We start from the raw sequence: 27745 nt of genomic DNA, 5'->3' as shown, positions 1-27745 counted from the left end.
TCTTCTGCACGGCGGTAAGCTGCTTTTACCACCAATGTTGTAATGAGGGCCTAAATGTTTTAAGTTTTAGCAGTTTGATTCAGTCAAGATGGCTTCAGATGTGCCACACTTTTGTCATACGTAAGACTGTTAGCGCTCCAGTTGTTCTTTAGAACACTTTGGGAGGCTGCAGTAGAACACAAGGGAATCAACTGACAGGCTGTTCCTGTTAGAAATTAGAAATTTGGTAGCTACCGAGAAGGCAAGTTTCAATTCTATTAAGGACACGGAGGCGAGGATTATGCATTTCTTTTTTTCTTCACTTTAATTAATCAGCAGGTTCCAAGTTCAACATAAAAAAACACAACGCTACATATCCCATGGTTCATAACAACGGTATCCATGGTGACCAATGTCCAATTCTATTTCAGTCGAATAGTCCATATATATCCACTGTGCTCCGATTCCTTCCTCAACTTCACTGCGGTATGTTTAGTTCAAGCACCATCAGTTCGACGTGACATAAGTTCCTGTGAAGAACAATGTAGTTTGTTGAAACCCATCCAATTTTATTACTATACCTGAGAACTACTTGTAACCCATAACATTATGAAATATCCTTCTTAGCACAAGATCAGCTTACAATCATGATATGACTAAAGCAAATCACCGTAACAGTCCATATAATATTAGGAAATCATAACATAAATGAGAACATCATACAAATATATTGAAAAACTATATCACTTCTTCAAACCTGTCCTTACTTATGTTCTCTATCCGGGAAGGAGGCACATCTCCACTGTGTCAGTGGGATAATCCTCACCTCCGTGTTCTTAATAGAACTGAAACTTTCCTTCTCGAGAGCTAGGAAACTTCTCATTCTATGTCAGGACTAGAGGCGAAGATTATGCATTTCAAAGCTTGCCTACCACCAAAGCAGCTGCTTTGTGAATTGGTTTAAAATAAAACAGTTTAAAGGTAGATTTGGATGACCAATCAGCTGCATTCATAATATCTTCCAATCTACCACCTACCTGTATGGCCTTTGAAGCCATGGCTCTTTTTGTGGAATGTGCCCCAAATACCTGTACATTGATTCCTGCCTCTGCCATAATCCACCTTACCAACCTTGCAATAGAAGGGGAGGAGAATACCCTCTGCAGTCATCTCCTCATAAACCTCCTAAGCCTTAAGGCACCTGACCACGCAGAATTTAGGCAAACCCTCAAAAGCTGGGTATGTTACTTGCATTTGGTTCTCCTAGATATGGTAAAGGTAACTCCTTCTGGAAGAAAAACTCTAGCAATACAGTCTACAGCCCTAACATCAGGGTCTGAACATCATGAGGGCCTTAAGCAGTTTTCAAACCCAAAGATGCCCTCCCACCAGTGTGTTGTGAAAAGGAGGATGGCCTGCCGATATCGCTGACCAGAACAAATTTACTGTGCAGTAGGATAACCCAGAATTAGCCAGTTCCACCAAAAAATGGAAGACATCCATAACCTGGGCCCCCATGGGATCCAGGTGTTTCTCCACACACCAACAAACCCATCAAATCCAGGTGGACCTAAATCTCTGACTTGTCCCAGGAGCCCATGCACACTGGCTGAATCTCTCCATCTCACTATGATAGTCTGATACCTTCCCATCTGTGCCTGAAATTCTTCATGCCAGGAGTTTCAAGTGGCCCTGAAGAACTAGAGGATGAGGTTGACCCTGTGGTTCCATGAGCACCCGAGGGAATCTGGAATCAGGATCGGGGTATCTCAGGAGAGTTTGAGCAGTGCATGGTACCATGCCTGAGATTTCCACAGAGGGGTTATCAGTACCATCAATGTCCTCTGTCGTCTAACTTGAGCCATCACTCTCGGTATCAGCATGAAAGGAGGGAAAGCGTAAGCCTTTTTCGGCTCCCAATCCTGCAGAAAGGCATCATCCACCGATGACCCCGGAGGCCAACTGAAGTACTTTGGTAGTTGTGAGTTCAGTCTGCACGCAAAGAGATCCACTGAGCACAGCCCTCTAGATCCATGAGGGCCCGACAACCTCCCTTTCTAGATGCCAGTCGCTGGTATCCTCTATGTGCCTGGAGTTCCAATCCGCTGGATTTGGTTTGGAAAGCAGTAGTGCCCCAAGTCATTGGCCACTTCCGCTAGCTCCTTCAAGTAAGTGCCCCCCCAAGCGATTTATGGATTGAACTGCGTATATATTGTCCGTCCTCAAAGAATACAACAGAAGACCTTGTCCCTGGTCAGGGACTTGATCACAAACGACCCCGCCAGGAGTTCCAGGTAGTTGATATGCAGACTGAGTTCCTGCTGAGCCCATCGGCCTCCCCATTGGAAATCTCCCCACACCTGGCACCCCAGCCCTACCGGCTGGCATCCAACTCTATGGTGAGGTCCAGGGAGGATGTGACGATCGCTGTGCCGTTCCATGCTTCCATGTATTCTATCCACCACTGTAGTTCCGTCCGCGTCTCCGGGATGAGGGATACAATTTCTGAGTATGTTACTCCTGGCCTGAGGTGCGAGGCCTTCAGCTGCTGTAGGGCCCTGTAGTGTAGAGGACCTGGGAATATGGTTTGGATTGAGGACAATAGCAGTCCCACTATCCTTGCCAGTTGTCTGAGGGAAATCCTGTCCCTCCTCAGAACCTTTCCCAATTCTTTCTTGATCTTGGTCACCTTCGTGCTTGGCAGGATGAGGGAGGCCACATTGGAGTCTATAAGGAAACTTAGGAAGATTGTAGTCTGTGAGGGTGTTAACTCTGACTTCTCCTGATTTATTACAAACCCCAGATCCTGAAGCAAGACAATAGTCATGTTCATAAGAGTTGGGATCAAGGCTGATCCACCAGGAGGATATCCTTTAAGTAAATGATTATCCTGTACCCCCCTGTCCTGAGGTGTTCTACTACCAGCTTAAGGAGCTTCGGAAAGCACCATGGTGCTGACGAAAGTCCGAACGGGAGAGATTTGAATTTGAACACTTGCTGTCTCCAGATGTACTGTAGAAACCGGTGGTATGGAGGGAACATCGGTACAGTGAGGTACGCGTCCTTGAGGTCCAAGCACATCATGCAGTCTCCCTGAAGGAAGAGATCCCTGAGCAGGTGGATGCTCTACATCTAGAAGTGCCTGTGCACCACCCATTGTTGAAGGCACATTAATTTATAACTGGGTGGAAGCCTTTGTCTTTCTTTTCCATCAGGAAAATATTGCTTAAGAAACCTTGTGGGTGTAGTACTGACCTGCAAATGGCCCCTTTCGCTAGGAGCTTCTGCACCTCTGCATCGATCAATGCCATGTCTGATTGGGAGAAGGAAATTGGTTTTGGTGGTGTCTCCTGTACCAGTGGTCCCATGAACTCTATGTGGAAAATTTCTGCTTCCGAGTTGGAGAGCTTTCCAAGATTTGGATCTATCTTAATTAATAGGGAGAGTCGCCTCTTGGCCAAGTGCAGAGAAGGTTCGCCCATCTCTGCACAAAGTCCTCAGACCATATAGGAAGAAGTTGGCACAGAAACTGAAATAAAAGGCCAAGTTTATTAAACCTCATGAGGTGGTACTACAGTTCAAACAGCACCCTTCGTTAATGTTTGAAGTAGCACACTGAACTAAGAGAGCATGGTCCTTTTATACCCTCGCAGGGGCTAAAAGAAGGTGGTACAATTACAAAAGCAAGACTTATATGCATATAAGGTCATATGGAAATGCACAGTCAACAGGTAGGAGGGGCTAACAGTTTTCAAGGACTAGTTGACACATTACTGTCTGTTAGTGATTACTAACAGCTGCAGATCTTACTGGGCATGTGCGAAAGTGGGAGATGCTAAACATAACTTGTCACTAGACAGATTTTCAAGAGTAGTTAACAGAAAGGTAGGACAGAGCACATGGTGAGCACATGGCAGCATGTGGCAGAGAAAATGGCTGCCATGAATACAAAATGGATTCTGCCAAATGTTCACAATAGTTGCTAAATACAAGATGTCTTCTGCTAATGCTTAATCTAATCGCTACTGATTTACAACAGACGACCCTTACAGCATTAGCTGAAGACATTCGTCTTTCTGGGATAATCTAAATATTCATCTTGTATATTTATGCTCATCATTTCAGCTATTTCCTTATCTAACATGTGTTGTGCTTTCATTTCTGTAATATTTCTTTTGGTAGGCATACAAGCAGTAATACACATGGAGCAGAACATTGGACCACACTGAATACAGATACAGCATGTGAAAAATATTGGAAGCATTACACACAGGATAGTCAGTAGTTTCCAGCCCCAAGCGGAAACAAGAGCCCAAAACCATCCAGAAAAAGTTCAAGTACCAGTCTCTGTATGGATTTCTGCAGCAATTTTATGCAATTTAGATATTGCATCATATACTGAAGGTGAGTGATCTGGAATGAAAATGCAGCAACTATTACCGATGATGTGACATGCACCACCTCGATCAGCTAATATCACATCTAGTACCATACGATTTTGGAACGCTACAATCCTCGCAATTTGGAGCTCCTCTGTAATATTCCCAAATGCCAGAGCTGCCTGATTGGTAACAGCTTCCACAACCCCAGTCAATCGTCTCACTTTCCTACTGTTTAACGCAGCACCCACAAAGGAGAACAACCCTAAATTAAAATCAACACATTGTTGCAGGCTAGTGTCCGTTTGGTCTACCTCATTTGTACTTATTGTCCTTTTAAATCTATTTTTAATGATGTCATTGAACAGTTTAAAATCTCGTGATATGATGCAGGAGCCAAAAACACAGGGGGTAATAGAAAAGATACATAACACACACCTGCCCACCCAACAGGTAGTTGGTAATATCCATAGTTACCACAAACAAAATATGTATTATGTGAAGCTGTAAAACTACTATTATTTACACCCTCAATAGTTAATGCTACGTATACATAAATCTGCTTTAGTTTTTGTAACAGAAATCACAAATTGTTCTTTCTTGTCAGAGTCTCTTATATTTGTGAAGATATATGGTATTGAAACATTGTCCGGTTGATACTCTTCCCATTCCCATTTAGTTCCTTTGGCTTGGGGATACCCATCTTTGTCTTGGTAGCATACTTTGTTAAGGCAAAAAAGAAGTCCGCCCTCTGTACGTTTTCCAGATGCAAACAAAAGCATATACCAAGCTTGACAAGAGCCATTGTGTGAAAAGGAAGAGGAATGAAAGGTGTTCCTCCTTTCTTTTGATGCGCAGGTATCATTCCACATACCCAACAGTTAGTAGTATTTGTAGCATTATGAGTATGATGCAACATCTGAATGAAAGTATTATTGAAGTACGAATGACGGTGCTTCTGCTCCTAATAGGGAAGTGTAAAGTAATAGTGATCCTCTGGTACTGGAGTAGTGGCAACAAAAAATTCACAAGCAGGAGCCTTCTTTTCAACAAACCAGGTGATTATTGCTATAACCACCAAAACAACAACAAACCCCATAGTACTAATGATCAGTTTGTTATTCATTTTAGCAACAGTGATAATTGACCCTTTCAGAAATTAATTAAAAACAATCGTTGGAGCTCTTATCCCTGGGCAGCTGCTGATTTCTTCACCACGGGCCAAGACGGGTGTCACTACTCTAATGCATGGCTGATCCCCCCCTTGCCACATTGGCTCTCCGTTTCACTAACCCAAAGTGGTAGCTCAACCAGTTTTCTCCAGCACTACGGGGTCTTTCCTTGGTCTCAAATTATATCGTGGCACTCCAGAAATCGTATGGTCCGGGAAGAACTCCGCAGATTCGTCAGGTGATACAGCACGGCCTTTCTCCGTAGTCAAAATCTCTCGATGATCGGTCAGCACAGCAGGTTCCACCAAGGTAGGTAGCACTCTCTTGCAGTGAGTACTATGGACCCAATTCTTTCGGTTCGTCACTCGAACTGCTGTCCTTGTCGCAAAGAGCACCTGCTCTGGGCCTCACCGCCTTGGTTCCAAGCTGTTTGATCTTTCAAAGGACTTAATCATCACCTGGTCACCAGGTCGGAGTTCATGGCCTTCACCTGTAGCTCTGTCAGGAAGTGCTTCTCAAACCTGTTGATGAATAGAAACCAAATTGCCGGTTAACTGTGCCAAATAATCATTCATCAGGACACAAGGTACATCATATACAGAATTTAGCTTAGGAACTCCCCAAATGTTCATTGGCCTTCCAAATACTATTTCATTGGGGGTAAGGCCTGTTCGAGAGTGTGGCACTGACCTAATAGACAATAATGCCAACGGTAATGCATTCGGCCAAGTTAAAGATGTGGAAGCCTGTATCTTCGCTAGCTTCAGCTTCAAAGTAGCATTATACCTTTCCACCAACCCTGCTGATTGTGGGTGGAAAACCGCATGGAACTTCTGTTTGATCCCTAATCCTTTCAGGACATACTTAATAACTTCCCCAACAAAATGAGGTCCGTTATCATTCCATGAAAGTCTGCAAACACCAAACCTAGGGAAAACTTCTTTCAAAAGCACCTTCGCTGTGGTAATGGCAGCATTATCCTTTGTGGGGTACGCCTCTATCCATTTACTGAAGGCACATACCACCACCAAGACATACTTTAAATTGTTGCAGCGTTCAAGCTGAATATAATCCATTTGTAGAACTTTGAAAGGTGCAGTTGGTGTAGCAAACCCTCCCGCAGGAGTTCGTGTCCCTTTTCCAGGATTGTATTGTACACAGATCAAACAAGACTGTACCACTATCTTAGCTGTATTGGAAATTTCTGGATGCTCCCAAACTTGCGTAAGCAACTTTGTTATTGTTGAAGCTCCAACATGTGCCAGCCCATGTGCCATCTGAACCATAGGTTGTACAAAAGCTATAGGCAATTTCCATTTATCCATCTGCTTATTCCGCCAACAGCCCTCATCATCCAATTCTCCTTCTTCAGACCATTGCTCACGTTCTTTCACAGAAGCAGATTTTTGTATATCTAATACGTCTTGTCTAGCATTATGCCAACGTTCAGCTTGTGACTTCACTACTTACATAGAAGTAGTACTTCGCTGCATCGCAGTCTCACGTGCTACGCGGTCCGCAAGGGCATTACCTTGCCCTATCTTATCGGTCACTTTCTTGTGTGCACTACATTTCACAATAGCTTGTTTCTTTGGATATGTCAATGCAGTCAAGAGGTTATGCACTAATTCTCCGTGCATTATCTGCATCCTGTGGGATGTGAGAAAGCCTCTCTCCTTCCAAAGCAAACCAAAATCATGAGCTACTCCAAAAGCATAGCAGCTGTCTGTATAAATGTTCTCACATAAGTCAGTACTAAGCTCACATGCTCGTGTCAAAGCTATTAGTTCAGCTGCTTGAGCTGACTTCTGTGGTATACAAGCTGTCTCCACTACCGTGTGTATTGTGGGGATTGCATATGCAGCTAAGGTTGTACCGTCTGGCAACTTCAAACAAGACCCTTCAACCCACAATTCCCCAACTACATCTGAAAGGGGCGTATCTTGTAAATCAATACGACCCTTTGTCTGTTCTTCGGTAAGGAATATACAATCATGTGTTTCTTGTGACTGAGGCTGAGTCACCAGATATGGAAACAAAGTGGCTGGATTTAGTGTTGCACATCTCTTCAGTGTAATGTGAGGAGCCAGCAATGTCAACTCATATCCTGTTATAAGAGCGCTAGTTAAATGTTGCGTCTTTGTTTGATTTAAAAGAGCATCAACCGCATGGGGTACTAACACCAACAGTTTATGTGACAAAACTATCCCTTCACTCTGACATATTGACACAGCTGTTGCGGCAACTGAACGAAAACACCCAGGCAATGCTTGAGCGACAGGATCAAGTACTGCTGAAAAATATGCACAGGGATGCTGCTTATCGCCATGTGTCTGTACTAAAACTGACAATGCACTTCCATCTTTCTCATGTACGTAAAGTGCAAAAGGCTTTGTGTAATCTGGAGTACCTAACACTGGTACTGAACAAAGGGCTTGTCGTAGCTGCCGGAAAGCAGTCTCACATTCATCTGTCCATGGGAGGGGCATTGGAGTATCTTTAGTCAAAAGTGCTAGCAAAGGTTTGACAATGTGTGAAAACCCTCATATCCATTGCCTACAAAAAGAACTAAGACCAAGGAATGCATGAACATCTTTCTGAGTAGAGGGTACTGGTGTGTCTAAAATTGCTTCAATACGATCTGATGTAAGTGCACGGCCCTCCTTAGACAAAAGGTGACCTAAATAGGTTACCTTTGGTCTACAATATTGCAATTTCTTTCGTGACACTTTATGATGGTGTGAAGCAAGAAAAGAAAGTAAGGACAAAGTGCACTTTTCACATTGCTCAGGGATATCAGCTGCCAACAAAATATCATCAACATATTGTATGAGAGCCACACCTTCAGGCAAAACTAAAGAATCAAGTTGTCGTTTTAACACTTGACTATAAATACTTTGACTCTCAGTATAGCCTTGAGGCACTCTGCAAAATCTATATGATCATTTTTTCAAAGTAAAACCAAACAAATACCGGCTGTCAGGATGAATAGGGATCGAAAAGAAAGCATTCTTCAAGTCTATCACAGAGAACGTAGTTGCTGTCGGGGGAACCAAAGTAAGAAGTGTCGTGATGTCAGATACCTCAGGATATTGTGGTACTACAATCTTATTGACTTCTCGTAAATCAATAATGAATCGGTAAATCCTCGTATCAGTATCCTTTTTCAGAATAGGAAGAATCGTACTGTTACAAACATTATACGGAACTTCCTCAACAACTCCAACTGCAATAAGATCATGCACAATTCGTGTGAGTACTTCTTCGCCCTCCTGTGAAATTTTGTATTGAGGCAAACGTGGCAATACAGCTCCCTCCTTGACACTAATATGTACCGTTGCAATAATCATTTGTCCCACATCAGTATCGGAAGTAGCCCACAAAGTACTAGGGAGTGAAGCTAATGCAATATCCTCATTAACAAGACAAACTCTTTCCATCACAGGATGATTATCATTCAAAATAACATGCACCCCTTCAGGAGAGCATCGTATTGTAGCCCTGAAATACTTGAGCATATCAAGACCCACAATATTGTCTGGTGTATTTGGAGAAAGCAAAAATGGACATGGAGCAATAAATTTATCAACATGGAATGCAAGTGGTTGTGACAATGGGCTAGGGGAAGGTGTTCCATCGAAACCTATCGATGTAATGGTTAAGCCAGACAGGGGAGCCCTTGGAATCAATTGTTTAGACAAGGCGCTACGAGTGGCTCCTATATCAACCAGAAACTGATCAGTAGAACCCAAAACATGTGCTGTAACATAGGGACCCCTCTGATCTACTGGAACTTCAACTAATTCCTTACCCCATCCTAGGCAATCCTATGCATAAGCAGAATCTTGGAAATCAGGCTGCACATAGTTAGACATCTGGTATTGGTTCCGTCTATCAAAAGTGTTAAACCCATCCTGCCCTCGTACATTAGCATCAACCCTAGCATGATCATTTGTGCTTCTTCTAGGCCCTGAATATTCTGAGCAATTTCTCATTTGTCCCGACCACGTGAACACTGCTGAACACGTAGTGCTGGAAAATCGGCAGCCCAATGCCCAAATTTCTTACAATACGCACACTGATCAACAGACAAATTCGAAAAAGTGTAAGAAGAACCATAAGATCCAAGTTCACCTCTATCACTACCTCTAAAAGGCGGACCATAAGCTTGAGCCAACATAACCGTCGTCTTTAATTCTTTAATCTTTTTATCCTCGCTACCTTTTGCTTCTAATTCCTGACGTTCATAATACTGAGCCATAGTCAAAAGAGAAACTGGAGTAGAGGTAGTCCATGAACTTTCACTAGCTTTTAGACGACTAGTTATTCCTGGTAACAGATTTGCAACATATTTATCGACAAACAAATGTCTGCCCGTATCATCTGACAATAACTGGCCGCTAAAATCATGAAATGCTTCTTCAAAGCGTGTAAAGAAATCAGAGACCGATTCACCTGCCTTTTGCTTACAAGACGCTAAAACAGTCCAATCTATCTTTTTAGGGGGAATAGTCGTTTTTAACTTAACTAATATGGCTGCGGGAAGATCTAGAATCAACTGATACAGCTTTTTCGCAGGTTCCCTATCCCCGTCCATCTGTTCTAATTCTTTCCATGACGCCCCAAAAACTACACAATCATCAACTTTAGGATCAGTTCTCCACATATCTGGCGGTAATATCAATTCGAAAAATAAATCAATGTCAGCCAAAGTCATAGTACAAGAACTAATTGCTCCCTCAACTTCCTCATAAAAGGCAGCCGGATTTTTCCGCGGGTCAGGTAATGCTGTTTTAAGTGCCATTACATCTGCCCTATTCCAAGGAGTATACACCCAATTATAAATAAAATAACCCTTAGCATCAACAGAAGTTTTATCATCACTTGTACCCAATCCTTTAGGAGGAACATACAAAGGTGCGGCCTCCCGCATTGGTTTCGTGTGAACTATCATAGTCTTATCTGTTCTGAAGATGGAAGCTTGCACCCCGCCGGTCTGAGATGTCCGTGCAACTACATCCACGGCCCTTTTCTCCTCTTGCAAACGGACTGCCACAACACATAATTTCACCAAACGCCTGATTGCATCAGCCACTTGGGAGAAAACAAAAAGACCATCACGCATTTGCTTATGATCAGCTGCTACATCATCAGGCTCTAACTCATCAGAATATTTCCAAAATAGTTCAATAACTTCTGTGCCAGTAAAATATAGCTGCTCCTTTTCCGTCCACCCTTTCATGTTGTCTAAAAGTTCAGAAGCAGAGACAACGCTACAAATTGTTTTACGAGCAATAGATCTAAGCTCAGACGCACAGTCAGCAGGCAACATAGAGCGACTGTCTCGTATCTTCTGTTGCTCCGAACCGGAGACCTCAGCTAACTCATGAGGGGCAGAAGGAATGACATACGGAGGTGGAGGGCGATCTAGTAACAAAAAAATAATCGTGTGGTTTATTAAGGATAGGATAGAGAGGTTGCCTAACAGTGTATTGACCAATTACCTGTAATTTACGTTCTTTCTCTTCTATCTGCTTTAAGTCATTTATTTCTTTCTTTCTCATTTGCAATGCTTTCACATATACATTCTTCTGCTGCTCTTTCGCAAGCAAGGCTTGCTCACGCTTCACTCGTCCACGCACTTCTTTCTCCCACATTCGTACACAGTCAAACATATCTTGCCTAGACCTTCGCTTACACATACATTGTTCCACATACTCAATCTTTCGCAAATCAAATGACCCATGCATAGGCCAACGTAACTCAGGATCCGCACGAGTGTATTCATTCCATAATGTGCTGTACATTATAGAAGAAAGACCATGTTTAACATATATATCTCTATTGGGCGTCCCCTCTGGGTGTGCCGGTTGCGATTCTTCCAGTCTAAAATTGGTACCATTACAAAAGCAACACATCCTACGAAGTGCGCTAAAAACAGGCATGCCAAAAAAAGTGCAGAATATGCAATATTATAATCAAAGTAGCACTTAAGGTGCCATTCAAATCAAAATTAAATTGGAGAAAATTCTCCTCATTACCTGCCTATATAAATTGCAATTTATATATCAATTCAAAGGACACAAATTGACTAGTCACCCAAAACACGAGAGTCACAGTAAGTGGTGCTAAACTCCATTACCAAACAAAGGCATCAAAACCCACAGCAAGTGCCGTAAAACGGCTCTTACTAATCACAGGGCGTCCAAGTTCCAACTGCCAAGTTCTTAAATCGACCAAATGGTCACTGCATGACGAATTAACAAAAAGGATCTCAGTCAAGGACCGGCGCCACCTGGATGGTTAAATCAAAAAGAAGAGTAAAACGCTGTGGTTGCCAAGACTCGGGTCTCCTCAGGCATTGATCGTCCGCAGCGAGATCCCAATCCTTCGTCGCGACCAATCCGTCGGATGTCCGAGTCGCCGATGAGTCCCTGTTCGGGTGCCAATTTGTCGAAGTAAGCCTCAGCAAGGCCTAGTAGTGCAAGGGGTTCACCCTTCCCTGTACAAAATTCCATATAGGAAGAAGTTGGCACAGAAACTGAAATAAAAGACAAAGTTTATTAAACCTCATGAGGTGGTACTACAGTTCAAACAGCACCCTTCGGTAATGTTTGAAGTAGCACACTGAACTAAGAGAGCATGGTCCTTTTATACCCACGCAGGGGCTAAAAGAAGGTGGTACAATTATAGAAGCAAGGCTTATATACATATAAGGTCATATGGAAATGCACAGTCAACAGGTAGGAGGGGCTAACAGTTTTCAAGGACTAGTTGACATATTACTGTCTGTTACTGATTACTTACAGCTGCAGATCCTACTGGGCATGTGCGAAAGTGGGAGATGCAAATATAACTTGTCACTAGACAGATTTTCAAGAGTAGTTAACAGAAAGGTAGGACAGAGCACATGGCGAGCACATGGCAGCATGTGGCAGAGAAAATGGCTGCCATGAATACAAAATGGATTCCGCGAAATGTTCACAATAGTTGCTAAATACAAGATGTCTTCTGCTAATGCTTAATCTAATCGCTACTGATTTACAACACATCTGGCTACTATGTCAGTGGGAAGGTGTTTACCCCTGTGCTTTGACTGTTACACCAATTGTATAATCTATGTGAGGGGCACAGTACATCCAAAAGATTATCCTGACATGCCCTCCAGGAGCGGTCAATGCCCTTCTTGGGGCCCCTAGTATATTTCCTAAAGAAAGTACACAACTTTGGGTAAACGTCTGGTGTAGCAACCACTTTGCCCTCCGAAGTAGGGCAAGGGCATTCCACCGATAGTTGGGACCGCACATCTTTGACCAGAGGCTGGTGAATCTTGCTGGCCACTTATTCAGCAACTTTTTCATCTGGTCCCCACTTGGATGACCTGGAGTGATAAATAAGCTCTGGGTCAAATGTCTGAAATGGATGTGTCCTCTTCATAGAGGTCTGGCATTGCCGAAGCCGGGCGTCAGGGACAACCAGAGTTGTGGTTTCTCGTCCGATTGTGGATCAGTCATTGGGATGACCTCGTCAACAGTCTCCCCTTGCCATTCATTCTCCCAGTAGGGTACATGCTGTAACGTGCAGGCAATCTTATCGAAGGCTCCAGTGAGGCGCTTGAGGCCTTCCAGGTATCCCGCATCACTTTTGTGTGATTTCCTGGGAGCCGCTGTGTTACTGGTGCTAGGGCCAGCTCCTGTATCCCCAAACATGCCAGCCCCAGTAGAGACTTGGGCTGTCAATATGGCCACACAGTCTGGTAAAGGGCCAGCGCTTTAGCTATGGCCTGAGATAGGAGGTTGTCCATTTCAGCCGGAAGACGGCACTGAGAGAAGGCTTCCTCCATAGGCCTAGTGGGGGAATATTCGTGGTCCTACAAGGACTGCATATTCCTGAAGGTGTGAGCACTCGCAGACAAGGACAAAACATTCTGCCCAAAAACACTGACGCCCTACAGTTATAATGGCCAGCCCCTTGCTGGTGCTCTGGCCAGCTACAGAAATTGCCCCTGTAGAGAACACGTATCTGAAGTGGCAAAAAGCAGGGATGGACCTGGGGTGGACAAGTGTACCACTGTTGCGGTGTTGAGTGAGGGTTTGAAAGGGGTAAGGAGCTCAAAGACACACTTCCTAAAGAGCTCTTATGCCTTAGCGCATAGCACAAACCTAATCGAGAACCGTTTCAAACCTGTGGGGCTCGATTTGGTTCGCTATACACGATACAGGTCTCAGAGATGGCGCGAAAGAGCGCCCTCTCGTGGAACCGACTGGAATCAAGAAACAAATCTGCGCTCGGGCCGAAGCCTGCCGCGCTGCCAGTTACACGCTTCACAGTGGCACAAGGAGTTAAAAACTTTGTTAGGGTAGCCGCTCTCTTGGAATCTATATATTATTATGCTACACTCCATGCCCTAAGATTCTGTCAGGCCACTCACCTGGAAGACTTGTCTACTGAGAAGATATTGGACCCTACTCTCTCCCAACACAAAGCCTGGCCAAGGAATGATAACCTCAAATAAAGCACCTCCATGGGAGGGAAGGGGGTCCAAAGAAATAATAAAAGAAACAAAGACTTGCACCCTCTGAGTGGTGTCCAGCTCGCCATCCTGATCAGGAGTGCCTCAAATGGTTTCCTCTTTCAGGGTGTGCAGGAGGCAACTGCAGGGAAGGAACACATCCAGTATATAAGCATTGGCATGCATTAACATGGTTAGTTCAAATAACATTTGAGCAATGGAAGTACATACAGTCAGAGATGCTTATAACAACACAGAAAATATGCACTCCTTTAGTTCTTGTGGGATGGAAATTCCCACGCCTTTCGTGAGCTTCAGTTAAGAGTTCACAGTTGTTTCCCTTGCAGCATATTACATCATATGCTCTTGTTATGTGACTGTTCTTACTTTACTTATTTTTGAATTTTCTTTTTCTCTTTAAAAGTTTGAAAATAGTATCCTGAGCTTCCAGAACATAGAGTTGGTGTCGTATGCCAGGATTATTGACAAGCCTTGAAGTTTTTATTTTTTATACAGTTGCATGAGAAATAGAGAATAGTGCACTAATCTTGACAGGTAGGAGGGGCTAACAGTTTTCAAGGACTAGTTGACATATTACTGTCTGTTACTGATTACTAACAGCTGCAGATCCTACTGGGCATGTGCGAAAATGGGAGATGCAAATATAACTTGTCACTAGACAGATTTTCAAGAGTAGTTAACAGAAAGGTAGGACAGAGCACATGGCGAGCACATGGCAGCATGTGGCAGAGAAAATGGCTGCCATGAATACAAAATGGATTCCGCGAAATGTTCACAATAGTTGCTAAATACAAGATGTCTTCTGCTAATGCTTAATCTAATCGCTACTGATTTACAACACATCCGGCTACTATGTCAGTGGGAAGGTGTTTACCCCTGTGCTTTGACTGTTAAACCAATTGTATAATCTATGTGAGGGGCACAGTACATCCAAAAGATTATCCTGACATGCCCTCCAGGAGCGGTCAATGCCCTTCTTGGGGCCCCTAGTATATTTCCTAAAGAAAGTACACAACTTTGGGTAAACGTCTGGTGTAGCAACCACTTTGCCCTCCAAAGTAGGGCAAGGGCATTCCACCGATAGTTGGGACCGCACATCTTTGACCAGAGGCTGGTGAATCTTGCTGGCCACATATTCAGCAACTTTTTCATCTGGTCCCCACTTGGATGACCTGGAGTGATAAATAAGCTCTGGGTCAAATGTCTGAAATGGATGTGTCCTCTTCATAGAGGTCTGGCATTGCCGAAGCCGGGCGTCAGGGACGACCAGAGTTGTGGTTTCTCGTCCGATTGTGGATCAGTCATTGGGACGACCTCGTCACCAGTCTCCCCTTGCCATTCATTCTCCCAGTAGGGTACATGCTGTAACGTGCAGGCAATCTTATCGAAGGCTCCAGTGAGGCGCTTGAGGCCTTCCAGGTATCCCGCATCACTTTTGTGTGATTTCCTGGGAGCCGCTGTGTTACTGGTGCTAGGGCCAGCTCCTGTATCCCCAAACATGCCAGCCCCAGTAGAGACTTGGGCTGTCAATATGGCCACACAGTCTGGTAAAGGGCCAGCGATTTAGCTATGGCCTGAGATAGGAGGTTGTCCATTTCAGCCGGAAGATTCTGTCAGGCCACTCACCTGGAGGACTTGTCTACTGAGAAGATATTGGACCCTACTCTCTCCCAACACAAAGCCTGGCCAAGGAATGATAACCTCAAATAAAGCACCTCCATGGGAGGGAAGGGGGTCCAAAGAAATAATAAAAGAAACAAAGACTTGCACCCTCTGAGTGGTGTCCAGCTCGCCATCCTGATCAGGAGTGCCCCAAATGGCTTCCTCTTTCAGGGTGTGCAGGAGGCAACTACAGGAAAGGAACACATCCAGTATATAAGCATTGGCATGCATTAACATGGTTAGTTCAAATAACATTTGAGCAATGGAAGTACATACAGTCAGAGATGCTTATAACAACACAGAAAATATGCACTCCTTTAGTTCTTGTGGGATGGAAATTCCCACGCCTTTCGTGAGCTTCAGTTAAGAGTTCACAGTTGTTTCCCTTGCAGCATATTACATCATATGCTCTTGTTATGTGACTGTTCTTACTTTACTTATTTTTGAATTTTCTTTTTCTCTTTAAAAGTTTGAAAATAGTATCCTGAACTTCCAGAATATAGAGTTGGTGTTGTATGCCAGGATTATTAACAAGCCTTGAAGTTTTTATTTTTTATACAGTTGCATGAGAAATAGAGAATAGTGCACTAATCTTGTTTTCTCTTCTTTTACTTGTCCTTCCTTTCATTGCAGGTTAAGCCCTCACATGTTGGAATGACCAATGGGCCGACTCCTGAACTGCTGCAGTCGCAAAAGGATTCCCCCCTGTCACTCACAGGTAGGTTTTTCTGAAATGCAGGAATCGGAGAAGTCCGATTAACTGCTCAGAGATGACTGCAGGGCGCAGATGTCACAGGGTCAGGCTAGGAAGCTTGAATCAGGGAGACTGAGGTTTAACCATGTATTTATAGGTATATAGTGTTTTCTAGAAGGTCACATGAATCACTCTGGAAAGTCCCTGACTGGAAAGTCCCTGTATTGGTGGTACATCAATCACTCTGGAAAGTACCTGACTGGAAAGTCCCTGTCTGCAAACACATGGATAACAATAACAGAAAAGAACAGAAAAAAGGTCATCATTGAAGCCGGACTTGTACAAACATGTGGAACAAAAACAAGAGGCCTTTTAGTCAAACCTTGGAATAATTACAAGCACATGAAACATTGCAAACACAAAGATAATTTAAAGGTTTGGCAACAGTGATACCAAACTTAGCACAAATGCTTAACCTAAGGTGTGTGAGGTTGAAGAGCATCTATATGATTTATAAAGTGATGAGTGGCAGAACATAAGGTACATGCTTGGGCGCGGGAATAAGTGATCTTAACACGTTCCTCATATGAGCAATTCCTTCTGGCACAAAGTAATTTGCCAAATGGTATAGTTCATTTGAAACTAGTAGGATGGTAGCTGTTGGCATGCAACACATTGTTGCAAGCAGTTTCCTTCCTATGGAGTTTGTTCTTTAGTTGTCCTCCAGATGACATAAAACAAATGCCCAAATAATCTCTGTTTTCACAGCTAATTTTGTGACGGAAACTTAGTTTGAGATTAATGACCTGTTGTTTATTCACAAATTCTACTGCTAGTCTCTCTTCACCATCCCATATTACAAATAAATTGTTGATGTATCTTATCCACATTGCTACATGTATAGTATGCATCTCATGTTCCTCGGTCCAGACCATCAGCTTCTCTCACCAACACAGAAACAAGTTTGTAAAGCTGGGGATGAAGCAGGTGCCAATTGCGGTCCAGGAGATCTGGCAGTAGTAAACATTAGCAAAGGTGAAAATATTTGTTTTCAGACAAAACATGAGACTATGACCCGGCCAGCAGTTTGATCAACCTCCTCCTTAAAAAGGAAAGACATGCATCCATGCCCTGCTGTTGATCAATAAAAGTATATAGGGAATTCACATCTAACGTCATCATTAGGTAAGTACCTTCCCAAGAAATGCCTTATATCTTTGTGAGAAAGTCTGTGGTATCTTTGCAGTAAGGTGATAATGCCAACACATGTGGTGCCTGTTAGACCTGGCATGCCTGGCGTGGTCTCCCCTAACTTTTCGCCTCTGCCTCCCAGGTTGTTGCTGTGTGGTGTATTCAGTTTTTGCTGTTTTTGTTACACTGGGCATGTTACCACTGCTGAACAGTGCTAAAGTGCAAGTGCTCCCACTGTGAAATTACATGTGGGATTGGCAAATTTGGTTTACTAGTACGTCCCTAGTGAAGTGCAATAGGGGTGCCTTGGTCCTGTAAATCAAATGCTACTAGTCAGCCTGCAACACTGATTGTGCTACTCACATGAGTAGCCCTGAACACATGGCTCAGACCTGCCACTGCAGTGTCCGTGTGTGCAGTTTTAAAACTGCCAATTCGACATGACAAGTGTACCCACTTGCCAGGGTCAAACCTTCCCTTTTTATATATGTAATGCACCCATAAGGTAGGCACTAGGTAGCTCCATGTGCAGGGTCAGTGTATGCTAAAGTTGGGACACGTACTGAAATGTTTTACATGTCCTAACAAAAAAATACTGCCAAATTTGTTTTTCACTGTTGCAAGGCCTATCTCTCTCACAGGTTAACATGGGAGCTGTCTTTAAATATCCTTAAAGTGCTGTTTCTCTTTGACCACAGATAGAAATATGGAGTTTGGGGTCTCTGAACTCACAGTTTACAAATACATCTTTTAGTGAAGTTGGTTTTTAGATTGTGAGTTTGAAAATGCCACTTTTAGAAAGTAGGCATTTTCTTGCTTTAACCATTCTGTGACTCTGCCTGTTTGTGGATTTCTTGTCTGGGTCAGACTGTCAGTTGGGCTGTTTATGAATATCCTCTAGACAGTGACACAAAGGGAGCTTGGGTGTAGCCTGCGTATCCTGATGAGCCATCTGGGCTAGAATAGAGGAAAGAGTGGTCACTTACACCTGAATGGGCTGTGTCTGCCCTCACACAATGCAGTCTCCGACCCCCAGGTGTGTGTCTGCGGCCTGGCCTGGGCAAGGCAGGATCCTATAAACAACAGAGACTTTTCTGTGAAGTTAGGCAACTTCAAAGGCAGAAAGGGGTATACGCAGTGGACCCAAAACTCCAGACTTTAGATTACTTCTGGAATCAAGAGGAACCTCTGCCAAGGAGAAGAGGTGAAGAGCTGGAGGAGTACTGCCCCTTTGTCTGTGACTGTGCTTTGCTGGGTTGGCTGCTTCTGCCTGAAAGAGGACAGACTCTGGACTTTGTGGTATATTCCTGCTTGTGAAGAATCTCCAAGGGCTTTGATTGAGCTTGCCTCCTGTTTCGAAGTCTCAAGGCCATCAAACACTTCCTCTGCCAGCACCTGAACTCTCTGCTGAGACTCCTGTCCGGCCAAGTGGTGCCCTATCCAGACCCTAAACTGTTGAGAGGTCAGGTTGGCAGAATAATAACTAAAATCCACTCACAGAACACCATGCACGGAAACTTTCGACGCACCACCTGCAACGTTGAAAAAAGATGTCCCACCCGCTTTACGGCTTAAAACGACGCTCCACCTGCATTGCGGCTGGGACATCAACACATTGCGGCTGGAGAAAGGATGCAACACCCGCTTGCGGCTGCTGATAATTACGCAAACCCTATGCAGCGCGATTTTCCAACACCTTGCAGACGGATTTCTCACCCATCATTGCTGGGCGTCAAAGTCATTGTGAACCTGAGCGGATCCGGGGTGCCCTGCGAAGAAATCGACGGATTGCTCTCTTGCAGGAGGGAAAAACGACGCCTCACCGACCCGACTGGAGAAAAAATGACATACAGCGTCACTTGCGAGTAAAGAGTCAACGCATCGCTGACTTTTCCGATGCACGCTCATCTGTGCGGCTTTATTTTTGACGCAAACCAGGTACTTTGTGTAAAATCAGCGTGTCTATTGTTTTCTATGGTAGGACTCTAAGGGCCAGATGTATCAAAGGAGTTTGCAATTGTAAACGGTGTGAATTGGTAAGTTTCACCATTTGCAAATGGAAAATCGCCTTTCAGGATCTATGAAAGGCAGTGCAGTGCAATTTTAGGGAATCACAATTTTTCGGGATTCCCCAAAATTGCGACTTTGAATTCCCTAGACTTTGAATAGGGAATCGCAAAAACGCAAATAGGGAATACCTATTTGCGATTATTTGTGCACAAGTATCATGCATTTCCTAAATGCGAACTGAGCATTTTGGAAATGCAATTACCACAAATTCAAATTTGGTGGTAACCATGTGCAATTTTTAAAAATGCATTTAAAATGCATTTATAAAAGTGCCATGTGGCGCACACATGCCCATTGGGCATGTGTGTGCTTTACATGTGCACAATTTGTACGGGGGAGTGCATCAAAGAGAACCTTAGGCCCCCAGCACCCATGGATTTCCATTACCTAATTTGCAAATTCCAAACAGGAATTCACAAATTGGGAAATGCAAAACCATTGCACCTATGGGCCCATAATGATGAATGGAGTCCGATTCCCTAATAGCGATTCCCTAATAGCGATTGCTAATTTTAAGAAATCGCTTTTAGGGATTCGCTATTTTCTTACTTCCCATTTTGCATTTCTCAAATAGCGATTTCTTAAAATTCACTATTTAAGAAATGCAAACCAGGTTTTTGATACATCTGGCCCTTATTCTTTTGAAAATTAATATCTTGCCTTGTATATGGCTTTGACTTTCGTGTGAACGAAGATGTTTTAGTTGAGGTGATAGGCACGGATTCAGATGCATGATGCAAGGCGCAGGAGGCAGGAGCGGGGGCACGCCAGCAGTCCTCACACCACTGCACCGGGCACGGTTTGCCCCACTTGCTCAATCTCTCCCTTTTACCCACAAATGTAAGCATATCATAAGGCTTTACATCGTATATAGTAATTGCCCTGCTTGCCCTGCTACAAAGGCATGGGAAAGGTGCATGAAAATTGAGATTGAGACTGTGATTGAGATTGGATTTGAACTTGAAGCCACCAAACCCTCTGACTCTCTGTCTAAAGAAAGAGAAAGAGAATGAGATTGGGCAAGGAAAGAGGCAAGGCCCCTATCTCCATTAAGGGAAAAAGGAAAAGGGAGCTGGCCTCAGATGAAGTGGCCATAAAAAGGAGGGTGAACAGTGCTCCACAGACCCCCAGCCCATGCAGGATATTGAGTACAACCAGCATAAATTGTAAGCGCCTAACAATGTAAAATAACAGTGTAAGAATTCCGAATGCAAGAGAGATGGCCCAGACAGCAATTGACAACACCCATGAGGAGAAGGCAAAACTCTTAGTCCGTCCTGACAACCACAAGATAACTGACTATTATGCTGTCCTAGGTAACCATGGAAACAAGAGGGCCTCATTGGGTCCCAACCACCAAACTCCTGAGGTCTGTCCTTCGCCTGTCCAGGCTCTTAGGCCCAAAAGTTTAAGAGGGGAAGTAGACGTCAGGGGAGACTCTCCCCACCAACTCCCTATCGCAAATAATGGTAACCATGGAAAATCAGCCTCTATAGGGAGGACCCTCAGCAGTTGCCTCTGGGGATGCTATCACTAACTGGGGGGTCAGGGGAGCTAACCCCCTCATTAGGAGTCTATGAAACCCTTAAGCAATCGAAGACCATGAAAGGCAGTTGCCTGCATCAACAAAACTCACAAGAAAACCCACACACCCGATTAGCCCATTCAATCCTGGCTCAGAGAAGGAAGCAATTGATGAAATTGTGAAACTAGAGAAATCCAAAAATCCCCTAGAGTCCTAGTTGTAAGTTCTACCCCTTTCCGGTTTATAGTCTAAAAAACACAGAGTTGTGATCATTGAAGACAAGATTTCCTGACTTAACCAGGGAGTCGGATGTAGGGGACAGACCTCAGACAGAGAGAACTAATGGTAAAGCTTCAGTAGAAGACCAAGGGACACATGTTAGGGAAACCCTACAACCATCGGTTGTAAATAGTGTGAACGATATGTGGGCCGCAATATGTGGGCCGCAATTTTGAATTTGATGCAAGTAACAGTAATGGCACTCCAGTTTCACTCTACATCCAGGTAGACCTGTTAAACACATTGGTCGTGTTCGTCTCTGGAATCACAAGCTAGAAGAACTAAACTCCCTGATAACAATGGTGCAAAGGAAACAGCTCAACAACTTAACCATCTGCTCATACAAAGAGGTGGTGGACCGATTGTCCCAATTGCTGATAAACTTGGAAGGAATACTAAGAGAGGTCTGTCCCACCCAAGTTAAGGAGCGTACATATGTCAATTGAGCATGAAGGATAGTCAGCACATCGATGAAGTAGACCCATCTGGAAGAACAGACCTCAGAAAGAACAGCATCAAGAGTCCTGCCATAAAAGCCATCACTGAGACTCCTGAGGTCTTGGCGTACTTGTTAGACCCAGGGGAACTTGAAAAGCCTCTGCCATTGCACCTGACAAAGAAATAGGGAAAACATGAAAGAAAGGGTAGAAAGTCTGCTTGGTCACTCCGCACAGATGTCACAAAGACCACAGTGGCCCTCACAGAGGAACCGAGTAAGGAATATAAGACCACAAGGGGAAGGCAAAAATAAGATGGTACTCCTTTGCTCGCCTCCAATGTACTGGCAAATAATGTTCCTGAATTAGGAGGCACTCTCATGATGTCTTTGACATTGCAAGAACACAGACCAGCTCTATTAACAAAAGGCCCTATGGAGGAAAACGGAAGCACTGCCGGTGGTCATCCATACGCGGCCCCGGAGAACTGTACAGCAGGAGGGGTCATTTCCACAACCCTGTATAATGTTGTTAGGGTTTGTGCACAGCAAAGAGCATGTCCCCTCTCACTGCACTAGTGGGTTCTGTAATAGCTCCCTTTTAAACTTACTATTGAAAGCCTTTCTTGTTATCTCACCTTCCCCCCGCCTAGGCTTCTGTGTATGTTGTTTAATGTGCTGTTTTGTTTACACATTGGGCCTTGCTTTTACCAAGGCTTCCTTAAAACACTCCTCTCTAGGCCATGTGTTAATTTAACTCATTTGCATAATAACTGAAACGCTGCACACCTTTCAAGAACATGTGCAGCATGTGAGGACCACACCCAGCCCTGTCTATAAAAGGCAGCCCTCGAGCCTCGCCCAGTGCTTGTGCTCGTCTACCTCCCGCTTACCTGAGGACAGATCCCTCGGCGTTGGCACTCCTGCTCTCTACAGACTTTCATTGGCTTCAATGGGCGCAGCTGCTGGCTCTTCCTTCTTCCGGTTTCCGGTTCCTCCTTGCCTCAGCCTCTCTCCTACAAGCAACCTGCAAAAGAGAAAGAAGACAAGGTTAGACTGATCAGTATCTCTTGCCAGCAACAAGTAAGTGCAAAACTTTTATTACCTGAAAGAACTTTGACAACAATTTCTGGATTCGTGTATAGACAATTTGAAACAAGATACCTTCCACGAACATTGTGATTCAAACTCTTTGTTACAACAATACTTTGCGGAACTTTGTGAAGCAAACATTTTTTTATGGAACTTTTAACAGCAAGGCAAACAGTAAATCAAGGACTTGCACAAATTACATGCTGTATTTTGACGTAAAAGTACAGTATTTGTTTTATAAAAGATTCTGGAAATATGGGAAAAGTGAGTCTGCTATTGGCAATTTAGGCTTTAGTTATATTAAGATGAATGTTTGATATTGATAATTCTGATAACGGTATTTGTTTAATGTTTTAGAAGCTTTAGAGTAATAGAAAGCACATCCCAGAGCAGTAACACATTCCAAACCTGGAAACTAGAGACCAGGTCCAAGAGGTACTTTAGAAGAAAATTTTTAATAAATAAAGGGATAGTCAGGAACCCAGTTAGGAATAGGATGTACTTATCTGTTCTTTGTTTATGTTTCATTAGGCACCAGTTTCTACCGAAGTCAGAGAGGGCCGCAGATTTGTGCAGCACTTCAACAGTGGAAACGCAAGAACGCTGTTGTCTCTTTATTTTATTTTATCCACTTCCCCCCTTCCCTTGAGCTTCTGTTCTTAGTGCACTGTTTTAAAAACTAGTGTGCTGGAACAAGCAGTTTCAGGGTGGGGTCGGATTGTCTTCAACCTCCATCAGAACTGAACAAGGACTCAGGTGAGCTGGGCTTTGACAGAAGCACAAGCCTTAAATAAAAATAAAAAATTCAGTTCTGGTGGACGATGAATATCGGGGAAGAAATAGAGGGCATTGACGTCACGGATATGGCGCAGGCCCTAAATGAGGACTTGGCTCATAATGAATCAGTGTCTGGCATCTTGCAAAATATGCAAGAGGAAATAGAGAGATTAAAGATGGAGAATACCTCTTTAAAACAGGATTTAAGCAGGTATAAATTTAGGGTATCTCAGTGGAACACAGCTTTTACGCCTTTGTTTAAAACCTCCTCAGAGACAGGGGCGCCATCAAAACATACAACTTTGCCTCCCCCAGTTGAGGTCACTGTTAATGTTCCTAATGCTGTGCCCTTAGCAGCACCTGAACGTTTTCATGGAGATAGTAACAAATTCCATGTTTTTATCAATCAATGTCAATTACACTTCGTTTGTAAGCCACAACAGTTCCCTACTGATGCTACGAAAGTGGCATTCGTCTTGTCTTATTTGGGTGGCACAGTAGCCAATTGGTCAATTCCTTTCGTGGAGAGAGATGATCCCATCCTCCATAATTGAAATCAATTTAAACGTACCATGACCAGCCTTTTTGCAAAACACACTTTCATGCAGGCAAGTGATAATGAGCTTTTAAATCTTAAACAAGGTAACAAGGATTTATTGACCTATCTCACTAGTTTTAATCGTTTACTCACCGAGACACACTGGCCAGAAGAAAAGCGTGTCTCCCTTTTCTATAAAGGTTTGAGAGACGAGTTAAAAGACGCGCTGGCTCATATCGTTGATTTGCCAGAAGACTATTCGGACTTTGTAGATTTAGTTGTGAAATTAGAACATAGACTAGGAGAAAGAAAGGGAGATAAATACAAACTGGAATCACGGTTAACTTGTATTAGACACGAGAAGAAAGACCCAGATAATAAACTCCCTGAACCTGAGCCTATGCAAATAGGGACACGCAGAGGTTCACTCACATCAGAGGAAAAAGAAAGAAGGAGAAAACTTCAATTATGTTTATATTGTGGAAGGGCAGGTCACTTTGCCAGAGAATGTCCAGTAAAGCCTAAAAATCCACGAAAGGGTGCTGTTTCCTCCACCTCCTCAACTGAATCGGGAAACGATTAAGCTCGACAAGGGGAGAGGTTACTTGTTCGAGAAAACATCTTAATCAAACCTCTAATGCTGCAGCCTTCATGGCACCGCACATACCTAGACATTTCATAATTCAGGTCGTTTTAATTGTTACTACCCAAGTGAGGCATTCTCTCCCTGTCCTACTGGACTCAGGCGCGACAGGAAATTTTGTGGATAATAAGTTAGCTGAAAACTTAGGACTTCCTATGTGCCTAAAGCCTTGTCCAGAAGCAGTATGTGCAGTGGATGGGTCAGAATTGACCTCTGGATTAATCACAAAACAAACAAGTCCACTTGTTATGGTCTGTCAGAACGGGCACACAGAGGTGATTAGCTTTGATCTGATAGATACTCCTAATTTTGGTTTGATTCTCGGGGTACCCTGGTTAACAACTCATAACCCAAAAATTGATTGGGTGAATAGAAATGTTACTTTGGATTCCTCTTTCTGTAGAACCAATTGCTATCAAGAAGCAGGTACAGAACAGAGCACAGTATTACACTGTGCTAGTGTTATACAAGATGAACCAAGTCTCCCTCCTGAATATTCTGACTTTAAAGACGTCTTTGATCCAGTAAAGGCTAGTGCGCTGCCCCCACATAGGTCTTATGACTGTCGTATAGATCTTATCCCAGGGGCCCCTTTACCTAATAACAGAGTATATGCTTTGACTGACGAAGAAACCAAATACTTAAGAACCTACCTAGATGACCTACTACAGTCTGGGTTCATCCGTCATTCCACATCTCCGGTGTCATCTCCACTCTTTTTTATCCCAAAGCCGTATAAATCCCTGCGCACGTGTATCGATTATAGAGGACTAAATAAGGCTACAATAAAGAATAAATATCCTCTTCCTCTAATACCTGTGTTGTTGGATCAGTTAAGACATTCTACTGTATACACTAAACTAGATCTGCGGGGAGCTTACCACCTGGTCTGAGTAAAAGAGGGGGATGAGTGGAAGACAGCTTTCAAGACAAAGTTTGGTTTATTTGAGTACACAGTAATGCCCTTTGGGTTATGTAATGCCCCTGCGGCCTTTCAGTTCTTTATAAATGAGGTCCTACACAAATTCCTGGACGTTTGTGTCATAGTATACATAGACGACATCCTCATTTACTCTAAGAACTCAGAAGAACATACCCAACATGTTCGTGCAGTATTATCAAAGTTAAAAGAAAATCATCTTTTTGCTAAGTTAGAAAAGTGTACTTTTAATGTCAGCAAGGTGGACTTTTTAGGATACTGCCTGTCACCTCAAGGAATAACTATGGATGTAAAGAAAATCAGTGCTATTGCTGATTGGCCAGAACCATCCTCTGTAAAAGATATTCAGAAATTTCTGGGTTTCGCCAATTTTTATAGGAGGTTTATTGCACATTTCGCAGACATTGCGGCCCCAATAACTACCTTGTTGCGGAAAGGGCAACGATTTCTTTGGACTGATGAGGCGGCACACGCCTTTCAACTCCTAAAACAAAAGTTCACTTCAGCCCCAATTCTGAAACATCCTGATCCTGACTTGCCTTTTTTTGTTGAAGCGGATGCTTCACAAGTAGCTTTAGGAGGAGTTCTCTCTCAACGAGATGCAGTAGATGGCCAGTTACATCCTATAGCCTTCTATTCCAAAAAGTTATTACCAGCTGAACAAAATTATACTGTGGCTGAAAGGGAACTACTAGCTATCAAAGTAGCCTTTTCAGAATGGAGGCACCATTTAATGGGAGCCAAGTACCCAGTTACAATCTTTTCTGACCATAGGAACCTACAGTTTTTTGGATCACTTAAAGCACTAACACCACGTCAGATGCGCTGGTTAATTTTTTTTAGCACATTTGACTTTGTAATAACCTATAGACCAGGTGCACAACAAATTCAATCTGATGTGTTATCTAGATACGGACATACTTCAGACATGAAACAAGATAAAATAGGAGAACCCATTATTCCTCCCCAAAAGTTTTTGGCACCAGTACAACAGAAGGATTTTATCACAGATCTATATAATGCACACATGCAAATAGCACCTCAGGATTGGTTAAAAGATTCCCATAACACAATACAACGAGGTTTATTGTATCACGACAACATGCTGTTAGTGCCCACCTCTGAATTACAAACACAGGTGATAATTTGGCATCACGCCTCACCGTTGGCAGGTCATCCTGGTTGGGTAAAAACCCTGGAAAATGTGCAAAAACACTTTTGGTGGGACACTATAAGAAAGGACATTAAGCAATTTGTCACTACCTGTCCAATTTGTGCAAGACATAAATCTTCTCATAAGGCCCCTGACGGTTTGTTAATACCAATGCCAACACCCAAGCAACCTTGGCACACTGTGAGCGTAGACTTTATTGTAGGTTTACCACCTGTAAAATCTTTCACAACAGTGTTGGTTATAGTGGATTTTTTATCTAAAATGGCACATTTTGTACCATTACGGAAATTACCCACGGCGGTAGAATTTGCCGATATTTTTATAAGGGAAATTGTGCGTTTACATGGTTTGCCAAGCAAAGTGGTGTCAGACCGAGGGAGCCAGTTCAACTCTAAATTTTGGAAAAAATTATGTAAAAAACTGAAAATAGATGTGGCATTATCCACTGCTTTCCACCCAGAGACAGATGGACAGACTGAACGACTGAACCAAACCTTACTTTAAACGCTACGTTGTTTATTGGCTGATTATTCTAGTGAATGGTTGGAAGCTCTCCCTGTAGCGGAGTTTGTTTATAATAATACTGAGCATTCAGCTCTACTTTGCTCACCATTCTATTTCTTGCAGGGGTATCATCCAAGAGCTATACCCATTTTGTTAG

At 43.4% G+C, this 27745-nt stretch overlaps 1 long non-coding RNA gene across 1 annotated transcript in view; it reads right to left on the bottom strand.

Annotated features, from left to right (window-relative positions):
* Positions 1–313: 313 nt before the first annotated feature.
* LOC138288563 (uncharacterized) overlaps positions 314–27745 on the bottom strand; it is a 28577-nt gene continuing 1145 nt past the window's right edge. The window contains exons 2-3 of the long non-coding RNA XR_011202460.1: positions 22814–22947; positions 314–509 (exon numbers count right to left, since the gene is read on the bottom strand). This is a non-coding gene — a long non-coding RNA (uncharacterized lncRNA). The remainder of the gene's footprint in view (positions 510–22813; positions 22948–27745) is intronic.

The sequence above is a fragment of the Pleurodeles waltl genome, chromosome 4_1 (assembly GCF_031143425.1).
Source record: "Pleurodeles waltl isolate 20211129_DDA chromosome 4_1, aPleWal1.hap1.20221129, whole genome shotgun sequence".
Lineage (NCBI taxonomy): Eukaryota > Metazoa > Chordata > Amphibia > Caudata > Salamandridae > Pleurodeles > Pleurodeles waltl.
The sequence above is the reverse complement of the archived record's forward strand: the minus strand, read 5'-3'. Positions and strand labels throughout refer to the sequence as shown.